The sequence below is a fragment of the Leptidea sinapis genome, chromosome 44 (genome assembly GCF_905404315.1).
Source record: "Leptidea sinapis chromosome 44, ilLepSina1.1, whole genome shotgun sequence".
Lineage (NCBI taxonomy): Eukaryota > Metazoa > Arthropoda > Insecta > Lepidoptera > Pieridae > Leptidea > Leptidea sinapis.
Genome location: NC_066308.1, coordinates 699,416 through 717,387, shown reverse-complemented (window position 1 = coordinate 717,387; position 17,972 = coordinate 699,416).

Genomic DNA, 17,972 nt, shown 5'->3' with positions numbered 1-17,972 from the left:
TGCGTCAATGACAACAAGAAATATTCAACACAAGAGAAACTTAGAACGCGGGATAAAAGCTTTGGGTGATTTAATTATTTACTTCATTCTCATGAAGTTATTAGTACAAGAAGAAGACAGTTAGCCTCACAAAACTAGATAAAAATGCTGTGCAAGCTTATTTTCAGGGCAGCCCATGGTGACTCAGCTACCTTGTACTCAGGTACCAAGAAGTTTGTAAAGAACTTTAAAATCTTAAAGATAAAAATGAAAACTTCATTAAGAATTGGCAAGAAAATATTAAGCTATTCAACAATGCTCTGTCTGGCATTTGCTTCGACTGACATCACTATTGCTATTGTTCAAACGGTCAGTATTATTTTAGTTTACTTCAACTGTTATCTATATAAGTCTTAAGCCACATCCTGTCCTTGTTATTCCGTATAAATATAAAATATATTGATGTTGTGTTGTTGAGCAATTTTTATGTGCCTTCATTTTTTGAAATCGTTTACTTTGTTTTGCATGCTTAGTTATAGTAACCTAAAGTAATATTATATTTTATATTTATGTAAAATTGTAATTTCGTAAATTAAAATGTCATGTAAGTGATTTCATGTTAAATCTAATGAGAATAAATGTCTTTAAACCGAACATCAAATCAATTGACATTCCTGAGAGGGGTCAATAGTGTTACAAATATTAAACCCATAAGTCTACTTTAATTCCATAGACAATGTTGGTTCTCTCTAATATTCCTCCTGACAAATTAACCTCCTCTTTGTTCAGTAAGTTGTCAATCGATTACTAACGTGTTTAACACAAACAATCAGCAAGCCAGTTGATCTTCAACAGTTGCCCAGTATGGTTACCTTCTAATACCACATTCGTACATTAAGTGAAGTAATATGAGAAGTTATTGTAAATTCTAATAAAGCGCTTATTGTGAAGACGACGTTTTGATTGTACGAACTAAAAATAGTGTTTTATATTACACTGTCAGATGTATCACCTTATGGCATATACTTTACAATACTCCTTTTTTGTTCTTTTCCTCTAGTTTCATAACGAACTACTGTTTACTTTGTCGAAAACTTATTGTGCGTAGTATTATTACGGGTCTCTAGTTGAGATTTTAATTATCATAAACATAAACATATTGAGAATTTACTTAAAAAACTTCTTAAAACATGGGTTGTAAGCTTGTGATATTTCACAAGAAATCGGGAGAGTCCTAAAGCTGGCAATAATTTACTCACAGCCGATTCTAAGAATTTCGACTTCCTATTTTTCCTTTTATTTATCACGACACATGGTTGTAGTTTTATTGTACAATTTCCTCTATATATTTCATGGTACAGAATTAAGTATTATGGTTGTTGTAAATAACATGGTCGATATGATATCTTCAAATATATAATGTTTAAATAGACGACACAGTAATTTTGTACACCACAACCAATTTCTAAAACCATAAACTTATTAAATTTAAATATCACTTTGGTATTTTAAATTACAGATTGCGTCTGTTGGACTCGGGGTAATAAACATATTTAGTTTATATGTCTTTTTATAATTCAAATAATTCTTAATTCAAAAATCAATGCTTGGCCTAAATGCGTTTGCTAATTATTGCATATTATGTTTGTCTCGAGATAGCTTACAATACTTCTTCATGTATTATTCATATAACTACAAATCAATTCGTGTCCTACTATTATTATGATTATTATTTGCATTTCAAATAGATTTTATACAAAAAATTATACTAAAACAATAACTCTGTAACGCGTAATAATTTATTTATAGTTCTTTATAAAAATACTTAGGATCGCCTTTTACGGTATCATAATTTAAAAGGCCCATTCATAATCTGTTGAAAGCACAGCAACATATTTTTAATAATTAATGACTTTCGAGGATCATACAGAGAACCAATTGTATTCTATTATAAATACCATGTTACAATAGTGTGTTATAAATGTTATTCAAATTATGCATATATTACAAAAAGACTGGCAGTTTTTTAGAAGTAGGTACTCCTTCCGAGATGTTTTCAGTTTCGAAAAGCCTGTTTCTAATGAAAGCAGTACCGACCTAATGGTCGGTACTGCTTTTGTTTTACTATTGGTTGTTGTTGTAGTATACACCAACAGTAACTGTTGTCTTTACCTGATACTTCGATTTTGCAATTGATTTATAAAAATATGACACTCCACTACTACTACATCCACTGCTGGACAAAGCTCTCCCCCAAAGATCGATCAATCGTCGTCGTAGAGAATATTGAAATAATATTGAATATTATAATTTAATTTAAAAGCAAACTAATTTTTTCACGAACGAGTAAAAAAAGAAGGTCTCCGCGCCGTGATATTAGCAAGTAACGCACCGTTATGCTAATTTTTTCTCCCTTAAATAATCATATATGGCCAAAAATACTTATAAAGTATCGTTTTTACACTTTTTATGAAATATTTTATTGAGACGCAAACTGATCTGTCACAGACGATGACAATTCTCATAAGCCGTCTATCGGCCTGTAGTAGTGTAATTGTGTGCGTGGGGCTTTGTATTTACACGTAAATCGGCTTGTTTTAGTGCTGCACTGTGTTATGTAAGGTGACCCGGAGTCCTTATTTTTTTACTAGTCCGTGAGTCATACCATACCAAATAAAACACAAGCAATGCATCTTACATCAATTGACAGTGAACAAAGAATTCAATTACAAAGGATGATCGCGATAATAGATTTTCCACAGCACAATGAGCTTTTAAAAGAAGATTAATTGCAACTGTTTCGTATTTGTGAGTTTTCGTACACGTGTGGTGTGGTATATATATTCAGTTACTTACTTAAAAAGGTAGGTAAAATAAAACTTATTAATAACAGATCGTCTTCAAGCTAATATATTGTAAACTTGTGTTTAAAATTAGCCCTACTAGTCCAAAGTTAGGCGCAGTCTAGCAAGAATACCACAGGAATCAAATGTAAACTATTCATATTATAGATATACTACCTGATTATTTATATTTTAAATGTGAATAAATTAAAGTTGTGCCAAAACCCAACCATTTAAATGTGTTGCTGACGAGTTTTGATGACTTGTAAATTGACATTAAGGCGAGGTTTTCCCAACACTTTAGGCAAAACTCACTCGAACGTATTTATCTATAGCGGTACATATACGTTCGACACAGGCATGGCTGAGACACTAGCCGAGCTATGCGGGTCAACGACCCCACCCCGGAAGGACCGCGTAATATTTTATAAAAACGGTTGCGCAAGAGTACAGGCAAGTTTAGACAGGGTCAGTAACTGTCGTCAGAGCTGGCGCCGAAAACTGACTCGTGCTATTTAGACGCAGTCAGTATTTCGTCAGTAGTCGAGGATATTTCTTTCGGTTTACTCACGTTTGTGAAGTTAGTGCGGAAAAATAAATTATCGAAAACAGCAAGAAATAAAACTTAGTAATTTGTTGAGAAAATTTACGTTTGTCATGATACAAGAAGTAACTGGTATGTTAGAAGAAGAATTATCCAAACAGAAAAGAGTTTGGGTGAGAAAATGGATAGATGACAGAGATAAAAATTGAGGTTCTGCTATGTTGCTAAACCAGTTGAGGATTGAAGATCCTCGGGAATATAAACTGGCTTTGAGAATGACGTCAAACAACTTCGACGAATTGCTTATGTTGTTATCAAGCTCCATTCAGCGTCAAGACACATTTATGAGAGACGCCTTGCCAGCCAAAGTGAAACTAGAAATCACGCTGACATTTTTGGCTTCTGGCATGTCGTTTCGAAATCTCAGTCACTTTTATCGTGTCTCGATACCATCTATTTCTAATTTAATACCGGAAGTGTGCTGGGCAATATATGAGTCATTGAAAACACAGATTAAGGTAAGTTATTTATTGAAAAAGTACTAAAATATCAAAAAATAAACAATCACATATAAATCATTATAATCTTGTCAAAAGTAGGTACTAAGCTGTATCAAAAGCATAATCAATAACATAAGTTGTTATTAAGTTATTAGGAGTACGGGCGGCACTGATGATCACCTGACTGGGATCTACATATCTTGGACCTTCAGTTGGCGATGAAAAGTAAATTCCCATAGAGCTGCTACTGGGGACAGCTGTCTGTGTAGACTGGGTGGGATAAAAACCTAAGGAGCTACTGTTGCCGCTGTTTGTCGTAGAAGCTGGACTAGGAGTATAACGGTTTTGCTGAGGCTGTGTACTAGTAGTAGCCCTCATAGAAAAGTGGGTATTTGGGTAGATATTGACGTTTCTTCTTCTCTTTTCTAGATGTGCTAGTCTATACTTCGATATTATTCTCTGAATTTCTTCCTGTGCTATTATACATTGTTCCCCAGAGAGTTTTTTGAACTGAGAAGCCACATGCTTTCCGTAAATATCACAATCATTTTCTTCGTCTGATGGCATATTAATACTATGTGATAAATTTTTTATGTCTTTTATCATTTCGGACATCTGAGACAGTTTGCTACGTTTTGACCTCGGTCTTTTCGGTTGATTGGAGATTGGTGTGGTCAGCCCGGATTCTGAAACTTGTGAATTCCCAGTGTTATTATTTTCAGCATTACTAAGCTGTCTTCTCTCTAAACTTATCTCAATTTCAACATCATCATCATCATCACCAGAAACAGGAATATTTCTGGGAGTATCAGAATTATCCTGAAAATAAGTAATCAGTTAGTTAACGAGTACCTAAATCGATTATTATTATGTATTATTATAAGTATAAATGTACACACATTACTACAAGAGGAAAGATTTGATGGTTTATTGTCTGTTTAATACAATTATTATTTTTCATTTGCAGATTCCAGATGGAGAGGATAAATGGAAAATTATCGACTACGGATTTAACACCAGATGGAATTTTCCCTCGTGTTACGGAGCAATTGATGGAAAGCATATTCCTATCAAAGCTCCAACAAATAGTGGAAGTAAATTTTACAACTATAAAAAAACAAATAGTATCGTTTTGATGGCTATTGTAGACCATAACTACTGTTTTTCATACATCGATGTTGGTGCGAATGGCAGCGCTTCTGATGGGAAAGTCTTTAAAAATTCTTCCATTTATCGCCGTTTAGAAGATGGATTGCTGCCAATGGATGGAATAATTGTTGGCGATGCAGATTTTCCGTTAAATACTTATTTACTAAAACCGTATCCAGGTACACAACTGACTATCGGTGAAAAAATCTTCAATTATTCAAATCTTCGATTATCTCGTGCGAGGCGTATTGTGGAAAATGCTTTTGGAATTCTAGTTTCCAGATTCCGTGTGTTTGAAAAAGCAATTCCCACCAGTTTGAAAACAGTTGATGCAATCGTCTGTGCATCCTGTGCCCTTCATAATTGGTTGCGAAAAAAATCTAACTCCTACATAACACCTACTTGTGTAGACAGAGAGGACTCTGAAGAAAAATAATACCAGGTACTTGGAGATCGGAAATAACTCCATTAACAAGCATAACTGATCAACTTAGAGGTAACCACTCCGTAAATGCGAAAGAGAGAAGAGATTTATTAAAAGAATACTTTATGACGAATGGAAGAGTACCGTGGCAATTAAACAGAATTTATTAAGTTATATTTTGTGTGATTTATATACTAAAAATAAATAAATATTGAGGGTACTTACTGTTGTTTTCCTTTGTATAGATACATTTCTTATAAAAGCGTCCATTTCTTCGAACCATTTCACTTTTGGGATATACACATTTCCACCAGCGCCTGATTTTGTGGACTTTTTAATTTTATTCAGCGGCCATCTTGGATTTCAAAAATTATCACAAAATCGGTCTCTACACCCTCGAGAACCTCAGATACGATACCCATTTTGCTGAAATCATAATTTTGTGCGGCGGCCATCTTGGATTTCAAAAATGATCCCAGGATCGTTCTCTGCACCTTCGAGAACCTCGGATACGATACCCGTATTGTTGTTATCATAATTTTGTGCGGCGGCCATCTTGGATTTCAAAAATTATCACACAATCGTTCTCTGCACCCTCGAAAACCTCGGACACGATACCCATAATGTTGTGATCATAATTTTGCGCGGCGGCCATCATGGAATTAAAAAAAAACCTGCACGATACAAGGCTAGTAGGGAAGCCCGAGAGTAAAAAATACTCTCCCTCAATCGGTGTCAATCGCTCTCTCCCTTGAACAAAAACATTTCAAATATCTGTGACGTTCTTTTTCGTTTAATTTGTAAAAAAAATACCCTCATACACCTAAAGAATTTTCACTTCAAAATGCATAAAAATATCACAGCATTTCGTAAGGCAAGTTTAGACAGGGTCAGTAACTGACGTCAGTCGACGGCCGAGTCAGTGCTGACCTGGCACTACCATCGTATAAATTGATTTCAAGTCAGTACAGTACTGTCGCGTCAGAACTGACTTCAATATTCCCGCTTCATATTTTCGGCGTCAGTCCGCTCCCCCCGCCACCCGCGCCAGCGCAATTGACGCCGTGTAAATGTCGAAGTCAGTCGCTGGTCAGTCGCTGCCACTGTATTGTACGCGGACCACGCTACGTCGCACAACTCGCACCGCATCACAAACTTAAAAACTTGAGGGCAACTTACTACTTGGAACTGGATAAAATTAAAAAGTCCACAAAATCAGGCGCTGGTGGAAATGTGTATATCCCAAAAGTGAAATGGTTCGAAGAAATGGACGCTTTTATAAGAAATGTATCTATACAAAGGAAAACAGCGGCCATCTTGGATTTCAAAAATTATCACAAAATCGGTCTCTACACCCTCGAGAACCTCAGATACGATACCCATTTTGCTGAAATCATAATTTTGTGCGGCGGCCATCTTGGATTTCAAAAATGATCCCAGGATCGTTCTCTGCACCTTCGAGAACCTCGGATACGATACCCATAATGTTGTAATCATAATTTTGTGCGGCGGCCATCTTGGATTTCAAAAATGATCACAAAATCGTTCTCGGCACCCTCGAGAACCTCGGATACGATACCCGTATTGTTGTTATCATAATTTTGTGCGGCGGCCATCTTGGATTTCAAAAATTATCACACAATCGTTCTCTGCACCCTCGAAAACCTCGGACACGATACCCATAATGTTGTGATCATAATTTTGCGCGGCGGCCATCATGGAATTAAAAAAAAAACCTGCACGATACAAGGCTAGTAGGGAAGCCCGAGAGTAAAAAATACTCTCCCTCAATCGGTGTCAATCGCTCTCTCCCTTGAACAAAAACATTTCAAATATCTGTGACGTTCTTTTTCGTTTAATTTGTAAAAAAAATACCCTCATACACTATTGGATTTCAAAAATAATCACACAATCGTTCTCTGCACCCTCGAGAACCTTGGACACGATATCCATATTGCTGAAATCATAATTTTGTGCGGCGGCCATCTTAGATTTCAAAAATTATCACACAATCGTTCTCTGCACCCTCGAGAACCTCCGACACGATATTCATACTGCTGAAAATATAAATTTGTGCGGCGGCCATCTTGGTTTTCCAAAATGATCAGACAATCGTTCTCTGCACCCTCGAGAACCTCGGACACGATATCCATAATGCTGAAATCATAATTTTGTGCGGCGGCCATCTTGGATTTCAAAAATGATAACAAAATCGTTCTCTGCACCCTCGACAACCTCGGACACGATATCCATATTGCTGAAATCATAATTTTGTGCGGCGGCCATCTTGGATTTCAAAAATGATCACAAAATCGTTCTCTGACACGATATCCATATTGCTGAAATCATAATTTGTGCGGCGGCCGTCTTGGATTTCAAATATGATCACACAATCGTTCTCTGCACCCTCGAGAACCTCGGACACGATATCCATATTGCTGATATCATAATTTTGTACGGAGGCCATCTTGGATTTCAAAAATGATCCCAAAATCGTTCTTTGCACCCTCGAGAACCTCGGACACCATATCCATATTACTGAAATCATAATTTTGTGCGGCGGCCATTTTTGAATTCATAAATGATCACAGAATCGTTCTGTGCACCCTCGAGAACCTCGGATACGATACCCATATTGTTGTTATCATTATTTTGCGCGGCGGCCATCTTGGATTTTAAAAATGATCCCAAAATCGTTCTCTGCACCCTCGAGAACCTCGGACACGATATCCATATTGATGAAATCATAATTTTGTGCGGCGGCCATCTTGGATTTATCTAACTTCCCTAAAGTACATACATACAAAAATCCCACGTGGCATAATATTCAAAATAATATTACGTTAATTTTATTTTAGTACTTTCCGACTTCCATTTACCTATATATTTCAACAAATACGCTGTCGCATCATCATTATTCTTTTACTATGATTCCCGCTTTGTACTTGTTTGCTAAAATCTTACGTAATATGAGCCCGAGAGACACGAACACAGTACCTTCCTTGACAGTGGTCACGGGCGTACTGACTACTGCTGGCATGAGCGAGCATGCAACTACAATAATAATACTAAACTCAATACAAAAAAAAATAATCATATTGTAGTATAAAGTAAATATTTTTGTCATGGACTAACAAACATTTAATTAACCAGTTGTCAGATTAATAATAAAAACAATTGATTCTCCCGTTTACATATTTTAGAAACTAATTTGTTTATTAATAATGAAATAATAAATAACATATATTTGGTTACTACATAATAGAACTGTGCAATAATGCTTTATTATTCAGAGAAGGTGATGTACTCACGTAATAAGCAGCTTGACATATTCTAATCTAACGTAGGTATGATCTAGCATACACAATTTGTGATTTATAAGATAAAAAGATGATTAACTACGATATTAATACGATAAAGTTACCGGTGGGAGGCTCCTTTATACAGGATGCCGGCTAGAATATGGGTACCACAACGGCGGCTTTTTCTGCCGTGAAGCAGTAATGTGCAAAAATTATTATGTTTCGGTTAGTAGGGCGCCATAGCTAGAGAAATTACTTGACGAGACTTAATATCTTATGTCTCAAAGAGTCGAGCGCAATTGAAGTGACATTCAGAATTTTTGGATTTTTCAAGAATCCTGAGCGGCACTGTATTGTAATGTGCAAAGTGTATCAATTACCATCAGTTGAACGTCCTGCTCGTCTTGTTCCTTATTGTCATAAAAAAGTCAAGTTCAAATATTCCTTACAATATTTGTATTACTTAAACATTTCTTATTAAGAATAACAAAACAACATTAGAAAAGAAGATATGCGAGAAATACAGCGGTGTGTTTTATTTTTGTGGCCTTGTGGCGATCACTGCACTTAACCATTTTACAAAGCTAAAATAAAATTTCTAGCGTAATTCAGAGAAATTTAATCGTTGCATTTTATTCGATAACCCCTCACTTTCAAAGATAAACTATATTATTTGATTGGTAAGTTAACTGGCAAAGCGATGTCAGTGTATTCAGATATAACTCCGTCACCTTATAATTATTACATTATTTTTCAAGCTCTAGTCTCTAGTGGATAGGTATGAGGTTAAGAGGGTTTTGGCGACCGCATATTTAGACACTATTTTTGATTACAAACCGCACGCCACTGCTAATGCAACACAGCTGGAACATTTCGTCGATAGATTTGCATCGTCTGTGTCGGAATTAACAAATTTATAGTTAGATGACATAAGTAACTTTATTTTATTGTATATTAGATAGATATATCGCATCAGATACCTTATCAGATATATCATACAATATCTAAACTTTTCGGCTTTGCGTTTGAGTTTTGTATGAAGTTATACCTGAAAATAAACCAATAATATACAAAACATTGTATATACCGCTGACAACTCTATCAATACAATGATAATTCTGAAGTTTTCCAAATGTCAAGCAGCCTTGCAAATAAACGCGGGAAACGTGACACGTCCGAATAAACCAATAATATTTAAAAAGTGTTTTCGTAAGCATTTTGCATAATCTTTGTTTACAGGCAGGTATAACTTTTATGCCAAGTTTATTTGTAAGGCCATTTAGGTTTTAATATATTGCCTAGGAATTTTATAGAAGCTCCGTTGATATACTTGAACTGTCGGGGACCCAGTGCTGTGTGAACTGCTGGATCACTTGGCGTTGCGTAGAGAAGTCGCTTCATTGTGTGTCTTCTACCATCATTTGTCACGGGGAGTGTTCCGAAGAGCTGTTTCACCTGTTTCCTGCCGCCGAATTCCATCTTCGCACGACATGCTTTAAATTAGGATATCATCCCCACCATCTGGATGTGTGGCGGTCCTCCATAGTGCGATTTTCAAGGTGCTTTCTTCCACGTACTACTAGGCTGTGGAATGAGCTTCCTTGTGTGGTGTTTCCGGGACGAAACAACATGGGTACCTTAAAAAAAAGAGCGTACATCTACATTAAGGGCCGGCAACGCTCCTGTCGTTCCTCTGGTGTTGCAAGAGAATGTGGGCGGCCAGGTAACACCAAGTTACCCGTACGCTCGTTTGTCCTCCTTTTCCATAATAAAATACATTGCTGAGAACAATATCCAATACTTGGTCACCAGTGCGTACAATAGTGAATCTCATAATGGAAACATTCAGGCTTGACCGAACAAAGGATCTGCGAATGTTGAAACGCAAATATCTTTCCGGAATACATAACAAGTTTTTATGATGGAATTTAAAATATTCCTTTTTGCATGCAGAGTTGCCAAGCCAACAGCTATTTGATCCATCGAACTTACTTTGTATTACCTCATTATATAAATCTGGCCATTACACATACAGAATAGAACAAAAGACAATTCATTGAATAATTATAAAATTATTACTGATCGCCGATATAGTAATGTACGAACTGTATATCAGGGTCGATATGTTGAGTTTATTATATTATCAACATTTATCACTACATAATATTATTTAAAAAAGTCCTCCGCCGCGTCGGTCTGTCTGTCTGTTCGCGATAAACTCTTAAACTACTGCACCTATCTTCACGCTGTTTTCACCAATGGGTAGCGTGTTTCTTGAGAATGGTTTAAGTATATAATTTATTAAGTTTTTTTATACATTTTTGTATATTAACGAAATTTGTTGGAGATGCCAGTAATAAACCGTCTGGAACCTTTAAACGAAAACGCTGTCAAAACCCTTTGAGATATAACAAAATAATGTATCGTGGAATTGTGTATTTAATATAGGTCTCCAGAAAAGTCCGCGTCTATCTTTTAAAGATATACTATAACCATTCTAATATTTTAGAAATTGGCAATTATTGAACGGTAATGTTTTACATAATGCCGTTTGCACAAATGCGATATTAATCCTTATCATTTTCTATTGGCAGAACAGCATCTGTCGGGTAAGCTGGATAATTATATATATAGATATTCGAATTTATAATTAAATATTTTAAATAAAATAATAAATTTCTTTAGTCTATATAAATTACAGGTTAGTTTTAAACATTAGTATTATATTTGCGATAGTAAATCTTTATTTAAATAAAGTTTTAGATTAGTAAGAGAATGGATAATTAATTTTGATTGCACGAAGTTGGCTTATTGTCTTTCAATTATCAACTGCGAGATTATAAGCCTACTGACAATACAAACTTTGAGACAATATCAATTTGTAGTGGGTTAAGTCAACTTAAAGATTAATTGAAAACTATCACTGTATGGATGTATTGTTGGGCTTAAACCGTATTTGTATTTACTGATGTAGAATTAAGTATTGCACAGTATATTTTCGTAGGTAACTAAGATAAGTTTGGTGTTGGGGCTCCTGCTTCGACTGCCGAAGACAGCAAGCGTCGCAAATATGTCGGTCTCAGTGAGTCCTACATATTTGTGCCCTTTGGTGTCAAGACACTTGGCCCGTATGGCCCAGAGGCGTGGACAGTGTACAAAGTACTACTATCTACACTATCTTTATGCCTCAATAAGGACTGGAAACCCAAGCGATGCTGGCAGCTACTTCGTTCAACGAATCAGACTAGCTATCCAACGTGGAAATGCTGCTTTTCTTGGTACACTCCACCGTAATGATAGTTCTAATTTAATGTAATCATAGTACTATATATAGTTTTAAGATTTGTTTTGTTTAAATTGGCTTCTAGATAATAAATAGTACAGATGTACAGTAAGATAATATTATATTTTATGTAAAAATGTTCAGATGCATTAAAAGTAAGAGTAATGTTATTATCTCCTTAATGGAACAACTTTATCAAAATCTCGAAAACGTAATCAGATATGTTTGCTTCGGTTAGTACTTGAGGGCTAATTTAGTTTCGGTTTAAAGTTTGTATGTCGATGTATTACAAGTACGTGAGGTATTTAATCAAAATATCCTTTTCACACGAGTATCCGTTAACCAAAGCGTATTTAAAGCCACTGAGTGCCCGAACATTGAGCAATTTATTAAGGGCCATTCCACAAAACACTGCTGTAGATTTTTTGCCAGATGTTGATATTTAACACTAAGTGGAGAATTTGGTCCACTTCATATCATGTTAAGGAGAAAATTCTCATTCCATAACATACTCATATAAATCATTATATTGCGGAGTTTGATGGTACCACAGTTTTATTTTAGGTATAAATCATGGTGGAATTTAGTAGCTCTTTCGTATTTAGGTTGGTTATTTAAATTCAAAATCAAAATTAAAATTCAAATATTTTTATCCAAAATAGAATGTTACATCACTTATTGAAAGTCAAAAAAAACTACCACCCTTTCCAAAATGAATGCCTCAGGGCTGAGTAGAACGGGCGCAACAAACTATTAAGTACAGTGGCTGTATCAAACTGTAAGCTGTACACACCGTAAATAAATAAAGATATTTATTATGCGTGCATTTAACTACCGATTACAAAAAATAAAATAACTTTAATTTTTATAATATATTTTTTATATTGGTTGCAGTAGCACTCCCTCGTCTAGGATTACTTCATGGAGTACAGTTAAGTGCTACTTGAGAGATAAGATATATCTTTATTTTATTATGTTATTATCTTTATTATAATTCTATTTTTTTTATTTCCAATACATGTTTTGTATGGACATATTTTCTATGAGCGAATTTATTAATGCACGGTTTCACAGTCCTGCTGTGAAACAATTTCATTATAACAGCAGGAAGCATATTTTACGAAATAATTCTGGATGGTATGAAATATATGTGACAAATTTATAAAAAAAATATTTTATTTATTGTGTAGGTACATAACAACGTCTGGGTCAGCTAAATTTATATCATATATGATCACATCATTACCATATTATCTATATCAACCATAATACATATTTTATTGCGATAATAACCTGGCGAATAAAAATAGCAACATAAAACTGCCGCGATTCCTTGTCATAGGTAAAAGGGAAAATATTAAAGAAATCGAAACTCGGAGAAGGGCTGCGATGAAATTACTAACCTGCCTCAAGACTCTTCCAATGTTCGGAGAAATATCACGAATTTCCAACTCTAGCATAGAAAGGTTTAATAAGTGAAGTCTCTTTATCATATCTTACTCATATTAGAAATGTGAAAGTTTGTGTGTTTTTCTTTTTTGTTCCTTATTCACGCTGAAACGGATGGACCGATTTCAATATAACTTAGTATGAAGGTAACAGATACCCTGTATTAACACATAGGCTACTATTATCCCGAAGAAATGTGGTTTTCTGATCGTTCGCAAGAAATCCTAATAATATTAAGAATAGAGGAAAAAATTTAGAGTTCCCATGGGATGACCTACAAATCCTACTCTATGTAATCAATAATGTATACACTATTTTTATTTCCTATTGTAAATGCGATATGTGTGTTTGTTTGATTCTTCTTTGCGATCAAAATATGGCTGGAGAAATTTTAATAAAAAAATGTATGATGGAAGCTGGCACGTTCAATATAAATCAAAACAAACGAATTCAAATGAATCATACTAATAATTATTATAAATGCAAAAAAAAAGTTTTTAGAAAGAAAGATTTATGGATGATTGTTACATTTTCAGGCTAAAGCTGCGAGACTTAATCTGATGAAACTTTCCAGTATTATAGCTGTAACTCTGATGTATAAATAATAAAATATTTAATTTTTGTAACCGAGATGCCATAAACGCAGTGAAGAGATTTCTGGCCTTATAAGACCCGAGACAATACTATATAACTTCGATAAGTTTAGTTTTGTTAATTACCATTATCATCAGCTGGAAAAAGTCAACTGCTGGACAAAGGTCTTGCCCAAAGATCTCCACGACGATTGGTTCTGCGCTGCCCTCATCCAACGTATTTCGGCGATATTGACCAGATCGTCAGTCCATCTCGTATGTGGCCTTATTTTGTACATTTCATTTAAGTTTATTTCATTGCAGCACCAGAAGACAATCGGTAAGGAACTTTGCTTGGTGATATTATTAAGGTTTTCTTAAGATCACATTGTTGGATGGAAAAGTGTTTCAAAAGAAAAAAAACGAATTGTTACTGTTTGAAACCAAAATATTCTTATGAAGAAATATTGGAAGTAACAACTAAACCACACTCGCTTATTGACTTGTTTCTCTTTTATCGGGTTTCTGATTTATCATTATATTGTTACATAAAGTAACAATTTCCCACACTTATCTCAAACATACTCAATTTCAAACTTCCTACACTTCACAGGTGAGATATCAATATTTAAAAGCCTAACCCTGATAGATCAGTCCCAGCAGTAACAGATCCAGCCAATTGGTCCTTGTATGGTAATCGTGCTAAAATATACGCAAACCAAAGCTTACCATTCATATTATGTAAATAAAACAGGCCGCCTTTAAAAACCCTTTATCTTCGCGGACGAAATCGCGGGCATCAGCTAGTTATGTAATAATATATAAATAATAAATAACATCGACAAACTTTAATACAAATTATCTTGCTAAAGCCAAGCTAGGCATAGTCTGTACTAGAGGCACAAGATAACTATTTATTGAATACAATATACTTACTTAAACATACATAAATACATATGAAAATCATTTATTCCCTAAAAATTGGTTTACCTCTTTTTGAAGTCATTTCTAACAGAGAGAGAGTAGAAGCGGTGCAAGAAACTCTCCCAGCATTCTTTTTTTGCGCACTATTTAATATAATATATAACCATTCATGACTTGGGAACAAACATCAATATTCATCATGTAAATTTTTGCTCCGCCGGGAATCGAACCCGGGACGTAGTCGCCAAAGATGTAAAAAAATTTAATTATACAAATAAAATAATAAAATTTTATAATAATGACATTTCATTTAAATAAATACTTATGCTTTGAAATTTTGATACCATGATTAAATGATCGTTATTTGCAGTTCGATTAGTCCAACAAGAAAAATAAACTCGGGCTGCCTTTGCTTTTAATTGTTTTCACAATATAACTAAGTATTGGTTTGTTAATTAATTAATTTATTTTTAATTATTTTATTGAAAGAAAACCAACAGCTAATACAATTTCTATAGATACTTAACTAGACAGATACTTACATTAACAGATTACAGGTTTTCACTAATAGAAGTAATATAAGATATGGTAATGGTACATGAACACTATTTCGGCTCAAATTTATGACAATAAATATTAAAAAATACTTTAAAAAGATTAAATAACAAAACACAATACTTAATCAAAAAAGTTGAGGTTTGTTTATACACTGCCTTGCCTGGAAATGCTTGTAGCAAATATGTCAATATCTATTAATCTACTAACATCATTCACTGTTCTACACGCGCGCACCATATATGAGTTTTGCCTATAATTGCTAAGAACACCAAGTGGAGGGCTATGTCTAAGAGATTTTTGAGGTACATTAAAATTAACTCTATGATTACTAATAATTTTTAACATAAATAAGAAGTCATTCGCAACTCTTCTTCTATTTTATAATGTGTGATAAGAATGTTTTAATTATTCATGAAAACCGATTGGTGCTTCTAATTTCCATCTTCGAGGAGCGACCACTCAACATCTGGTTGAGTGGGTTCATTCACAGCTCTCTAGAAATTTTCTACCAGTTTGAGACAATTATGTTTTCACAGTTTACAATCGATATACTAATATACAGGGTTATTGGTATTTCAACGTATTCCCGTTAGCTAGTAAGGGTGACTGATTTACGATGGCCAATCGCCATACTGTAATTACTACTATTTCAAACTTGTTAATTTCTGCACGTTTCATATTAAACTAAATTTCAATTTTTACCTAGGCAGTTCCGCCTCTTATTACGTTGTATTTATATTGTCTTTGACTGACTGTATCACGATCGCACGTGCACTAGAGATGATATAATCCTTCTTTCTCTTTCACTTTCACACTACAATGAGTATTATGACTTTAACAACTAGCTTTTATACAAATTATTTAAGTTTTCTTTAGTGTTAATTCCGCCAATATTTGTCTTTAAAACAATTCGACACGTGTTTCGCCTCTACACGAGGCATCCTCAGGACGTGTTGTCTCGCCAAAATCTGGCACGAGACTCCAAGTCTAAGACAAATATTGGCGGAATTAACACTAAAGAAAACTTAAATAATTTGTATAGTTATGGATTTCCGCAAAGTAACGCCTTATTCAATAAATTTTCTAACTAGCTTTTAGCTAACGTTTATTTATCATTATCTTGAAATCACGTTCAACTCACAAGCTGTTTTCAAAATAAGACAGTTATGCAACATCAATAAATAAATATCGATTTAAATCCAATTTTTGTTGATTATGATAAGTATTTGATCAAAGAATCAAATAGTACTTGTATGATTCTTTATCTGAACTTTACGATTACTTGAATGTAAATAGGCAACTAAATATGAATTTATTCCTTTACAATCTTAAACATAACAGAGGACAATGCAAGTATGAGAGCATAAGCATTATTGTTATACGGCGACATACATACACAACAACTATAAGTTTGAATACAAAGTAAATTTGCAATGGAGTCCTGTTATCCACAGTTAGTATGCTATGTCTGGCAAGTTGCTTAAACAAACAAAGAAACTGTACCAAATACTTCTATGTATACTACTAGACAAGAAGTTTCCAATTATAATTGTGTTGCAATTTTGGATTACGCGGGAGCATGGTGAATATGGTTACAAATGCAGATGTAATAATAATGACATTGTTTTATTGGTTACTACAAAATCGGTGTTAGTTTGTTGAAAACAACGTTTACATAACAGTGCACTGGTCTTCTCGCTTCAGACCAATCTTTAATCTAAGCAATTGAATATTTAATTGGAAATCACGTGTTGATTTAACTAAGAATCGAGAAGTATAATAAAGTGGCAACATGTTTAAAATAAGAAATACAAAGTTACAAATACTTATAAATACTTTATTTTCATTTCTTCACACTAACTACTACATATATAACTTGTCTTAATAAAATATTAATATGGATATGATATTTTTTAAATAGGCGGTGTTTTTTTTAATGTTAACAAAACTAGTTAAAGTATGTGTTTGACTAATAATATTCTATTAATATTAACTTTGTGATAATCCAAGATTGGTCCCCTTCCCAAAATAATATTTTCCCATTAGCTCATAGTATATTTATTATAAGTATATGCAATTTAAATAAAATTTTTAGTCAGTCATAGTTATGTCTATGTCTATGATTTTTTATTTGAGAAGTATTATATCACTCAAAGATTTTTCGACAGTCCAATAAAAAACATAGATTTTGTATTATTTTTTGTAAATAATAAATATTAAAAACACTACGACTAACATGTAAATGAAGTAATCAAAAACAGGACACGTGGTAAAATATGGTTGTACACAACCACATTTTATCTGTTTGTTAGTCTTATATAGTTTTACATTTGTAGTTAAAGGAAACATTAATTAAAAAGTAATATACAAGCCCTGACCCACATAACGTGGTACGATCGCCAATAAAGGAACTTAAATAAAATTATATGAAACGTTTGTGGAATA